This window comes from Neophocaena asiaeorientalis, unplaced genomic scaffold (genome assembly GCF_003031525.2).
Source record: "Neophocaena asiaeorientalis asiaeorientalis breed wild unplaced genomic scaffold, Neophocaena_asiaeorientalis_V1.1 scaffold689, whole genome shotgun sequence".
NCBI lineage: Eukaryota > Metazoa > Chordata > Mammalia > Artiodactyla > Phocoenidae > Neophocaena > Neophocaena asiaeorientalis.
Window position 1 is genome coordinate 2,476,724 of NW_020175666.1, and position 8,594 is coordinate 2,485,317.

An 8,594-nucleotide genomic window follows, 5' to 3' on the forward strand; every position below is an offset into this window, starting at 1 on the left:
TCTCCCTTTGCGGAGCACAGGCTCCGGACGCGCAGGCTCAGCGGCCATGGCTCACGGGCCCAGCCGCTCCGCGGCATGTGGGATCTTCCCGGACTGGGGCACGAACCCGTGTCCCCTGCATTGGCAGGCGGACTCTCAACCACTGCGCCACCAGGGAAGCCCGATCACTTTCTTTTTACCTTAACAAAATGCAATTCCATTCCTCATATTTTCTTTTACTAGAATCACACATCCTACTTTCCTTGCATATTGAAATGTTTCTCTTATTTTTCTAGTATGTTTAATTACATATATGTTACAATTTTTAACCTTTAAGAACCTGAATCGCTAGCAAAAAAAAACCAAGAAGCAACAATTGTGAACTGTCTGTATACCAGCATTTCCTGACTGGCAAACTTATGTACATATTCCATAACCTCTAGAAACATACATATTCTCACAGCATAATTTCTTTCCTTAATGTGGTACAAGATGTGTGTCCAATAAACCAAACATCTTTAGTTTTTCTCTAATAAAAGACAAAAGTAGGTAAACATTGACTTGCTTAGCATTAATGTTTCAGTATTTTATCTCATTAAAAATGATCTAGGGCTTCCCTGGTGGCGCAGTGGTTGAGAGTCCGCCTGCTGATGCAGGGGACGCGGGTTCGTGCCCCGGTCTGGGAGGATCCCACATGCCGCGGAGCGGCTGGGCCCGTGAGCCATGGCCGCTGAGCCTGTGCTCCGCAACAGGAGAGGCCACGGCGGTGAGAGGCCCGCGTACCGCAAAAAAAAAAAAAAAAATGATCTAGATATTAAATGAATTCCCATCAACAAACTTAACTTAGCAAAACTCTAAAGTTTCAAGTAAACAAAAATCTGGAGAAACTATTTTTAAGTAAACGTACCATAAAACATAAGTATTCTTAAAGAATCTTCCTAAAAACCATTTATTTTATTACTTATGAAAGTATCATCATACCAAGTTAATTTTCTTATTGACAAATTTTCCAACAGAGATAACAGGAGTCTACTGACTTCCCATAAACCCAGGTACAATTACAGTATTATTCTAATGTTGATGACTCTAAAACCATGTCTGTATTAATTATACCAACAACTTAAACTAACTTTAATACTGAATATTAATTTAATATTCAATATTTCCTATATCTCATGAACACAAAAGCCCTTTGAGTAAATTTCTATTATATTTCTGAGAATTTATATAAGCACCTATTTGTTTAAGCTATTTAAATAGAGATCTTTTACAAATTAATTTTGATAATACCACCTGAAGGTAGAGACATATCATGTCTATGACATATACATAGACATACATACATCCAGATAAACACAGAGATCTCATAGTTTTCCTACTTGAGTTTGAAAAGGTCTCTTCTCCCTTTTTTTTTTGTTGTTTGGTTGTTTCAAGTTTTAGGTTCTGCTGATTAAGCCAAGGCCATAGTCTCAGGAGATGTAGGCTATGTTTACATTTCAAGGACATGGTAAAAGCTATAACTTCAAGCTTTCTCCTAGAAATACTTTTGTTCCCTATGGGTCAGAATTTTGAAAAGATATTTTATCAAGCCAGCTTTATTTTCTAGCTGCATATGTAAAAACCAGTTTCAAAATGTCAAAAGAGCCCCATCCTGGTCATTTTAGGGCCAGATAAGTACTTGATAGTACTGTATTGGTTCAGTACCAATGGTACATGAACTCAGCTGGAGTTCTAGTGGGTGGCTGCCCATCTGAGAGATGGTAGGCTTTGGAAGTACAGTTTACCTTTTACTTTCATTTTATTTATAAGGTCTTAACAATTTTGAAGGACAGTATAGGGAATCAGAAGTGTGCTACTTTTTAAAAATTTTTAAGGAACCTCCATACTGTTCTCCATACTGGCTGTATCAGTTTACATTCCCACCAACAGTGCAAGATGGTTTCCTTTTCTCCCACCTTCTCCAGCATTACTGTTTGTAAATTTTTTTTTTTTTTTTTTTTTTTTTTTTTTTTTTATGCAGGCCTCTCACTGTTGTGGCCTCTCCCGTTGCGGAGCACAGGCTCCAGACGCGCAGGCTCAGCAGCCATGGCTCACGGGCCTAGCCGCTCCGCGGCATGTGGGATCTTCCCGGACCGGGGCACGAACCCATGTCCCCTGCATCGGCAGGCAGACTCTCAACCACTGCGCCACCAGAGAAGCCCTGTTTGTAGATTTTTTGATCATGGCCATTCAGACCACTATGAGGTGACACCTCATTGTAGTTTTGATTTGCATTTCTCTAATGATTAGTGATGTTGAGCATCCTTTCATGTGCTTGTTGGCAATCTGTATACCTTCTTTGGAGAAATGTCTGTTTAGGTCTTCTGCCCATTTTTGGATTGGGTTGTTTGCTTTTTTAATATTGAACCACATAAGCTGCTTGTATATTTTGGAGGTTAATCCTTTGTCAGTTGCTTCGTCTGCAAATATTTTCTCCCATTCTGAGGGTTGTCTTTTCGTCTAGTTTATGGTTTCCTTTGCTGTGCAAAAGCTTTGAAGTTTCATTAGGCCTCATTTGTTTATTTTTGCTTTTATTTCCATTTTTCTAGGTGGTGGGTCAAAAAGAATCTTGCTGTGATTTATGTCATAGAGTGTTCTGCTTATGTTTATCTCTAAGAGTATTTATAGTATCTGGCTTTACATTTAGGTCTTTAATCCATTTTGAGTTTATTTTTGTGTATGGTGTTAGGAAGTGTTCTAATTTCATTCTTTACATGTAGCTGTCCAGTTTCCCAGGCACCACTTATCAAAGAGGCTGTCTTTTCTCCAGTGTATATTCTTGCCTCCTTTACCAAAGATAAGGTGACCATATGTGCATGGGTTTACCTCTGGGCTTTCTATCGTGTTCAATTGATGTGTATTTCTGTTTTTGTGCCAGTACCATACTGTCTTGATTACTGTAGCTTTGTAATATAGTCTGAAGTCAGGGAGCCTAGGTGCTGTTGTATTCTGTTTGCTAGTATTTTGTTGAGGATTGTTACATCTACGTTCATCATTGATATTGACCTGTAGTTTTCTTTTTTTGTGACATCTTTGTCTGGTTTTGGTATCAGGGTGAAGGGGGCCTTGTAGAATGAGTTTGGGAGTTTTCCTCCCTCTACTATATTTTGTAAGAGTTTGAGAAGGATAGGTGTTAGCTCTTCTCGAAATGTTTGATAGAATTCGCCTGTGAAGCCACCTGGTCCTGGGCTTTTGTTTGTTGGAAGACTTTTAATCACAGTTTCAATTTCAGTGCTTGTGATTGGTCTGTTTATATTTTCCATTTCTTCCTGGTTCAGTCTCGGAAGGTTGTACTTTTCTAACAATTTGTCCATTTCTTCCAGGTTGTCCATTTTATTGGCATATGGTTGCTTGTATTAATCCCTCATGATTCTTTGTATTTCTGCAGTGTCAGCTGTTACTTCTCCTTTTTTATTTCTAATTCTATTGATTTGAGTCTTCTCCCTTTTTTTCTCAATGAGTCTGGCTAGTGTTTTATCAATTTTGTTTATCTTCTCAAAGAACCAGCTTTTAGTTTTATTGATCTCTGCTATTGTTTCCTTCATTTCTTCTTCATTTATTTCTGGTCTGATCTTTATGATTTCTTTCCTTCTAACTTTGGGGCGGTTTTTTGTTCTTCTATCTCTAATTGCTTTAAGTGTAAGGTTAGGTTGTTTATTTGAAATTTTTCTTGTTTCTTGCGGTAAGATTGTATTGCTATAAACTTCCCTCTTAGAACTGCTTTTGCAGCATCCCACAGGTTTTGGGTCACTTTTCTAAAATTGTCATTGTTTCAAGGGAGTTTTTGATTTCCTCTTTGATTTCTTCAGTGATGTCTTGGTTATTTAGTGGCATATTGTTTAGCCTCCTTGTGTTTGTTTTTTTTGTTCTTTTTTTTTTTGTGGTACACGGGCCTCTCAGTGTTGTGGCCTCTCCCATTGTGGAGCACAGGCTCCAGACGCGCAGGCTCAGTGGCCATAGCTCACGGGCCCAGCCACTCCGCGGCATGTGGGATCTTCCCAGACCAGGGCATGAACCCACTTCCCCTGCATTGGCAGGCAGACTCCCAACCACTGCTTGTGTTTGTATTTTTTAGTTTTTTTTTTTTCCTGTAATTGATACCTAGTCTCATAGCATTGTGGTCGGAAAAGATACTTGATATGATTTCAATTTTCTTAAATTTACCAAGGCTTGATTTGTGACCCAAGATATGATCTATCCTGCAGAATGTTCCACGAGCACTTGAGAAGAAAGCATATTCTGTTGTTTTTGGATGGATTGTCCTACAAATATCAGTTAAGTTCAAATTGTTTAATGTGTCATTTAAAGCTTGTGTTTCCTCACCATATAATCCAGCAATCCCACTACTGGGCATATACCCTGAGAAAACCATAATTTAAAAACAGTCATGTACCACAATGTTCATTGCAGCATTATTTACAATAGCCAGGACATGGAAGCAACCTAAGTGTCCATCGACAGATGAATGGATAAAGAAGATGTGGCACATATATACAATGGAATATTACTCAGCCAGAAAAAGAAACGAAATTGAGTTATTTGTAGTGAGGTGGATAGACCTAGAGTCTGTCATACAGAGTGAAGTAAGTCAGAAAGAGAAAAACAAATACCATATGGTAACACATATATATGGAATCTAAAAAAAAATTGGTTTTGATGAACCTAGGGGCAGGACAGGAATAAAGACACAGATGTAGAGAATGGACTTGAGGACATGAGTATGGGGACAGGTAAGCTGGGACGAAGTGATAGAGTAGCATTGACATATATACACTACCAAATGTAAAATAAATAGCTAGTGAGAAGCAGCTGCATATCACAGGGAGGTCAGCTCGGTGCTTTGTGACCACCTAGAGGGGTGGGATAGGGAGGGTGGGAGGGAGATGCAAGGGGCAGGGGGTATGGGGATATATGTATACATATAGCTGATTCACTTTGTTATACAGCAGAAGCTAACACAGCATTGTAAAACAATTATACTCCAATAAAGATGTTTAAAAACAAAAAAGAATGCTATGACAGTACATTAGGTCACACTGACTGCTACCTTTCCTTGTAATATTCATCTGCCATACTCTGGTCATTTTTCCTTGTATGTCTTAGCAACTAGATTATTTCACTTTTTCCAATGCTATCCCAGTTGTAATTCTTGGTGATTTTATAACTCATTTAGATGATTTCTCCAACATACTGGCATCTAAATTTCTAGACTTTGTGTACTCCAATGGTCTCAATTTCCCCCCTATTTCAGTAACTCACAATTATGGTTTTATGATAGACTCTACTGTCATCAATAAATGTGACTAATTTCAGTTTTCTATTATACAACTCACAAGAAAGAAAGAAAGAAAGAAAGAAAGAAAGAGAGAAAGAAAGAAAGAAAGAAAGAAAGAAAGAAAGAAAGAAAGAAAGAAGGAAAAAGAAAGAAAGAAAGGAAAGAAGGAAGGAAGGAAGGAAGGAAGGAAGAAAGAAGAATTAACTGGATGGAAATTTGAAATATTAGAAAATATGTCATGAAAAAATACACAATGCAAGCAATAATTAATTTTATTTAACAATAATAACAAAAACACCAACACTGATATCTAATTGTGGGTTTAAGCAAAACAACATAAATATAAATAATAAATTAGTAATGCAAATTTTTTAAAGTGATTGCAACTACAAAGCTCTAAATCTTTGTATTATTAGGGGTGTTGATAAACTCTATATTTCAAGTTAGAATGCTTGTTAAAATATTAAAACTGCATAAAATAATAAAAAGAATAATATGTATAATTTGCAAAATAAAATCTAAAAAATATTCAAGTAAAAAATGCAGAGGAAGGCAAGGAAGAATAAAAGTTTTTTATAAATCAGAATGAAACAGCAGAAATGAATAAAAAGAAGAAAATATGACTCTAGAGAGAAAAGATAAATGAAAGTCTAAAGTGAATATGTTAGTTGTCAAAACAAAATGATTTGCATGACAGAATAAAATTTGTGAAAGGCTTTATTCAGCTGGTGAGCATCAAGGCTACTGGAAGACCAGATGATTCCGGCATTGAAGTAGGATCAGGCTTTTTATAGGACAAGGGAAAGTAGAGTAAGGGAGGTTTTGGCTTGGCAGAAATTTTTAACTTTAACTGAAACTTAAAAAAAAAAAGAAGTGTGCTACTTGTGAGCTTAGCTCATCAAGGTGTTGCCCTCAAGTCAGTTCAGCTCTTTTGTGTCTCGGTTTCTCCAGCCAGCTGTCTAAAACCACTGTGCGGGTTCAGAGCACTGAATGACAAATTCTTATGTGCATCCCCAGGACAGCTACAAACTACATAAAGTGTCATGATGGGGTTCCCTGTGGGACCACTACTCGTTATGACGATCATTTCTCAGACACTTCCTCTAGGTTGTCAGTTGCCTGAGAATGCCTCTGGTCTGGAAGGAACTAGTGTCCCTTCTTTTGAGAGCTGAATGGACTCAGTCTCTCATTTTGCTCTCAAACAGCTTTTTCATAATATATACATACAAATCTTTCCAATTTAAGCCAAATTTGAAAAAGAGGTCAGCCAAAACATTTAACTCTAAATTTCCTTCTAGGTTTTTCCTGCCTAGGAATTCCCTCTAGGTTCCTGGGTAAGATATCACCTCTAGGTCCCTGCCTAGGAAAGCACTCCAAAGTTTCTTCTAGGCTTTTCTTGCTTAGGAATTCTCCCTAGGTCCTTTACACCTAGGAAATATAACAAAAATTTCTTCTAGGCTTTTCCTGCCTAGGGATTCCTCCTAGGTCCTTTCTACCTAGGAATTGTACCGGTTCCACAATAAAACTTCAAGGCTTAAGATGACAACTTGAACAAAAGTCACAGGAACGTCAGACTTAACATAAGGAGGTCCATATATCAGGAAGAACTCACCAAAGCACCAGAAGGATTCTGTGAAGCCAGGGCAGTGGGGACTCAAGGGGTCTGTGCTAGGTACTGAGTCCAAAGTAGACTCCAGGCGACCTCAGGGGGGTTTTTCTGATAACTTGTTGACTACACAAAGTAACGTCAAAGAAATCATCAATAATCAATCTACCATACAAATAGAAGAGAGCTTTATTGGAGTTAAACTGAGGACTATAGCCTCAGACTCTCAGATTGCTTTGAGGAACTGATCCTGAGAAGCATGGTTTTCAGCACAGTTTTATATCCTGTCAGAACAAAGAACATCAAACATGACAAGAGTACATTATTTCAAGATTTCAAAGATGACAGATCAGCATGTACACCAAAAGTCAGTACAGCCTTGGCGCCTGGGAAAGGATCCTTGTCATTGAAGTGTACTAGCACTGGTGTCTCAGGAATGGAGGCATTTAATCTTTATCTTTAAAATAGACATTTTTACTTCTGGTCAGTGCACTCTTTTCTTTAATGGTTAAAGCATATGTATAATGTAGTTTAACAGGTCACAAAACAGGCTGTTCTAGGTAGCATAAAGTTTAAGTTAAATCATATATAAGCCAGAATTACTTCCCCATACCTCAATATGTGAACATTTCTTCCATCAGTTTTATTGACATGACTGGGGAAAGTTCCTACTGGTATTTAATTGATAGAGGCCAAGGATGCTACTAAACACCTTACAATGCATAGAACAGCCTCCTATGAACAAAAATTATCTGGTCCAAAATGTCAGTGGAGAAATCCTGCCTTAAAAGGAATAAGAAGGAAGGAGTTTGGGAGAGGTAGAGGAGTTAAGCTTGGGTAGGTGTTTTATAATGGGTCAATTCTCCCAACAGTGCCCACACCTCTGTGATGGAGAGGCTTTTCCCCTATTCACTGATCTACCCAGCTTTACAAGACCTCCAGTTCCTCCTAGCCAGTCTCTAACCAAAGCACCAGGACACTCTCAAGGTAAAGGGGGAAGGCTGAGTAAAGAGCTCAGGTTTGGGGTTAGGTAGACAACTTGAATATTAGCTCCACCAGTTCTGTGTGACCTTTGGCAAAAATCACTCTCTTGGCTTCAATATCCTTATCTACGAAATGGGGCTAACTATACCAGCTGTGTAGGAATCCACACTGGTGAGGATTAAGTGAGGCAGAGGTTAGATGTTTTGCCCATAGTAAATACTCAACATATACTTTTGTCCCAAAGTATCCGTGGTGGATTGGTTCCAGATACCAAAATCCACAGATTCTCAAGTCCTTTATGTAAAATGGCTAGAGAACAATGAATACAGTCGGCTCTTCATATCCCTAATCACAGTTTAGCATATGCGGATTCAACCAATCGTGGATCAAATGTCCTGCCCTTGGTTGGTTGAATCTGTGGAGTTGCAACCAATGGATACAGAGAACTGATTTGTAAGGATTGATTTACTTCCCACTCAGCCAATCATTAGCCTCCTTCTCTTATCTGGAGAAGAAATTCCACTGTTATTATGGAACATTTCAATAAGGGCTTATGTTGTCATTCAGATTTTATTTATGTAATAACTAGTTTCTATAAACTGAGATCTAACAAAACTCTGACATATTGATACTTTAACTTAGTATGATTACTTCTAATTCAGAAGAATATTTGTGACTATGTCTTTCTCTGCAATTTTTCAAGGTGCTGTA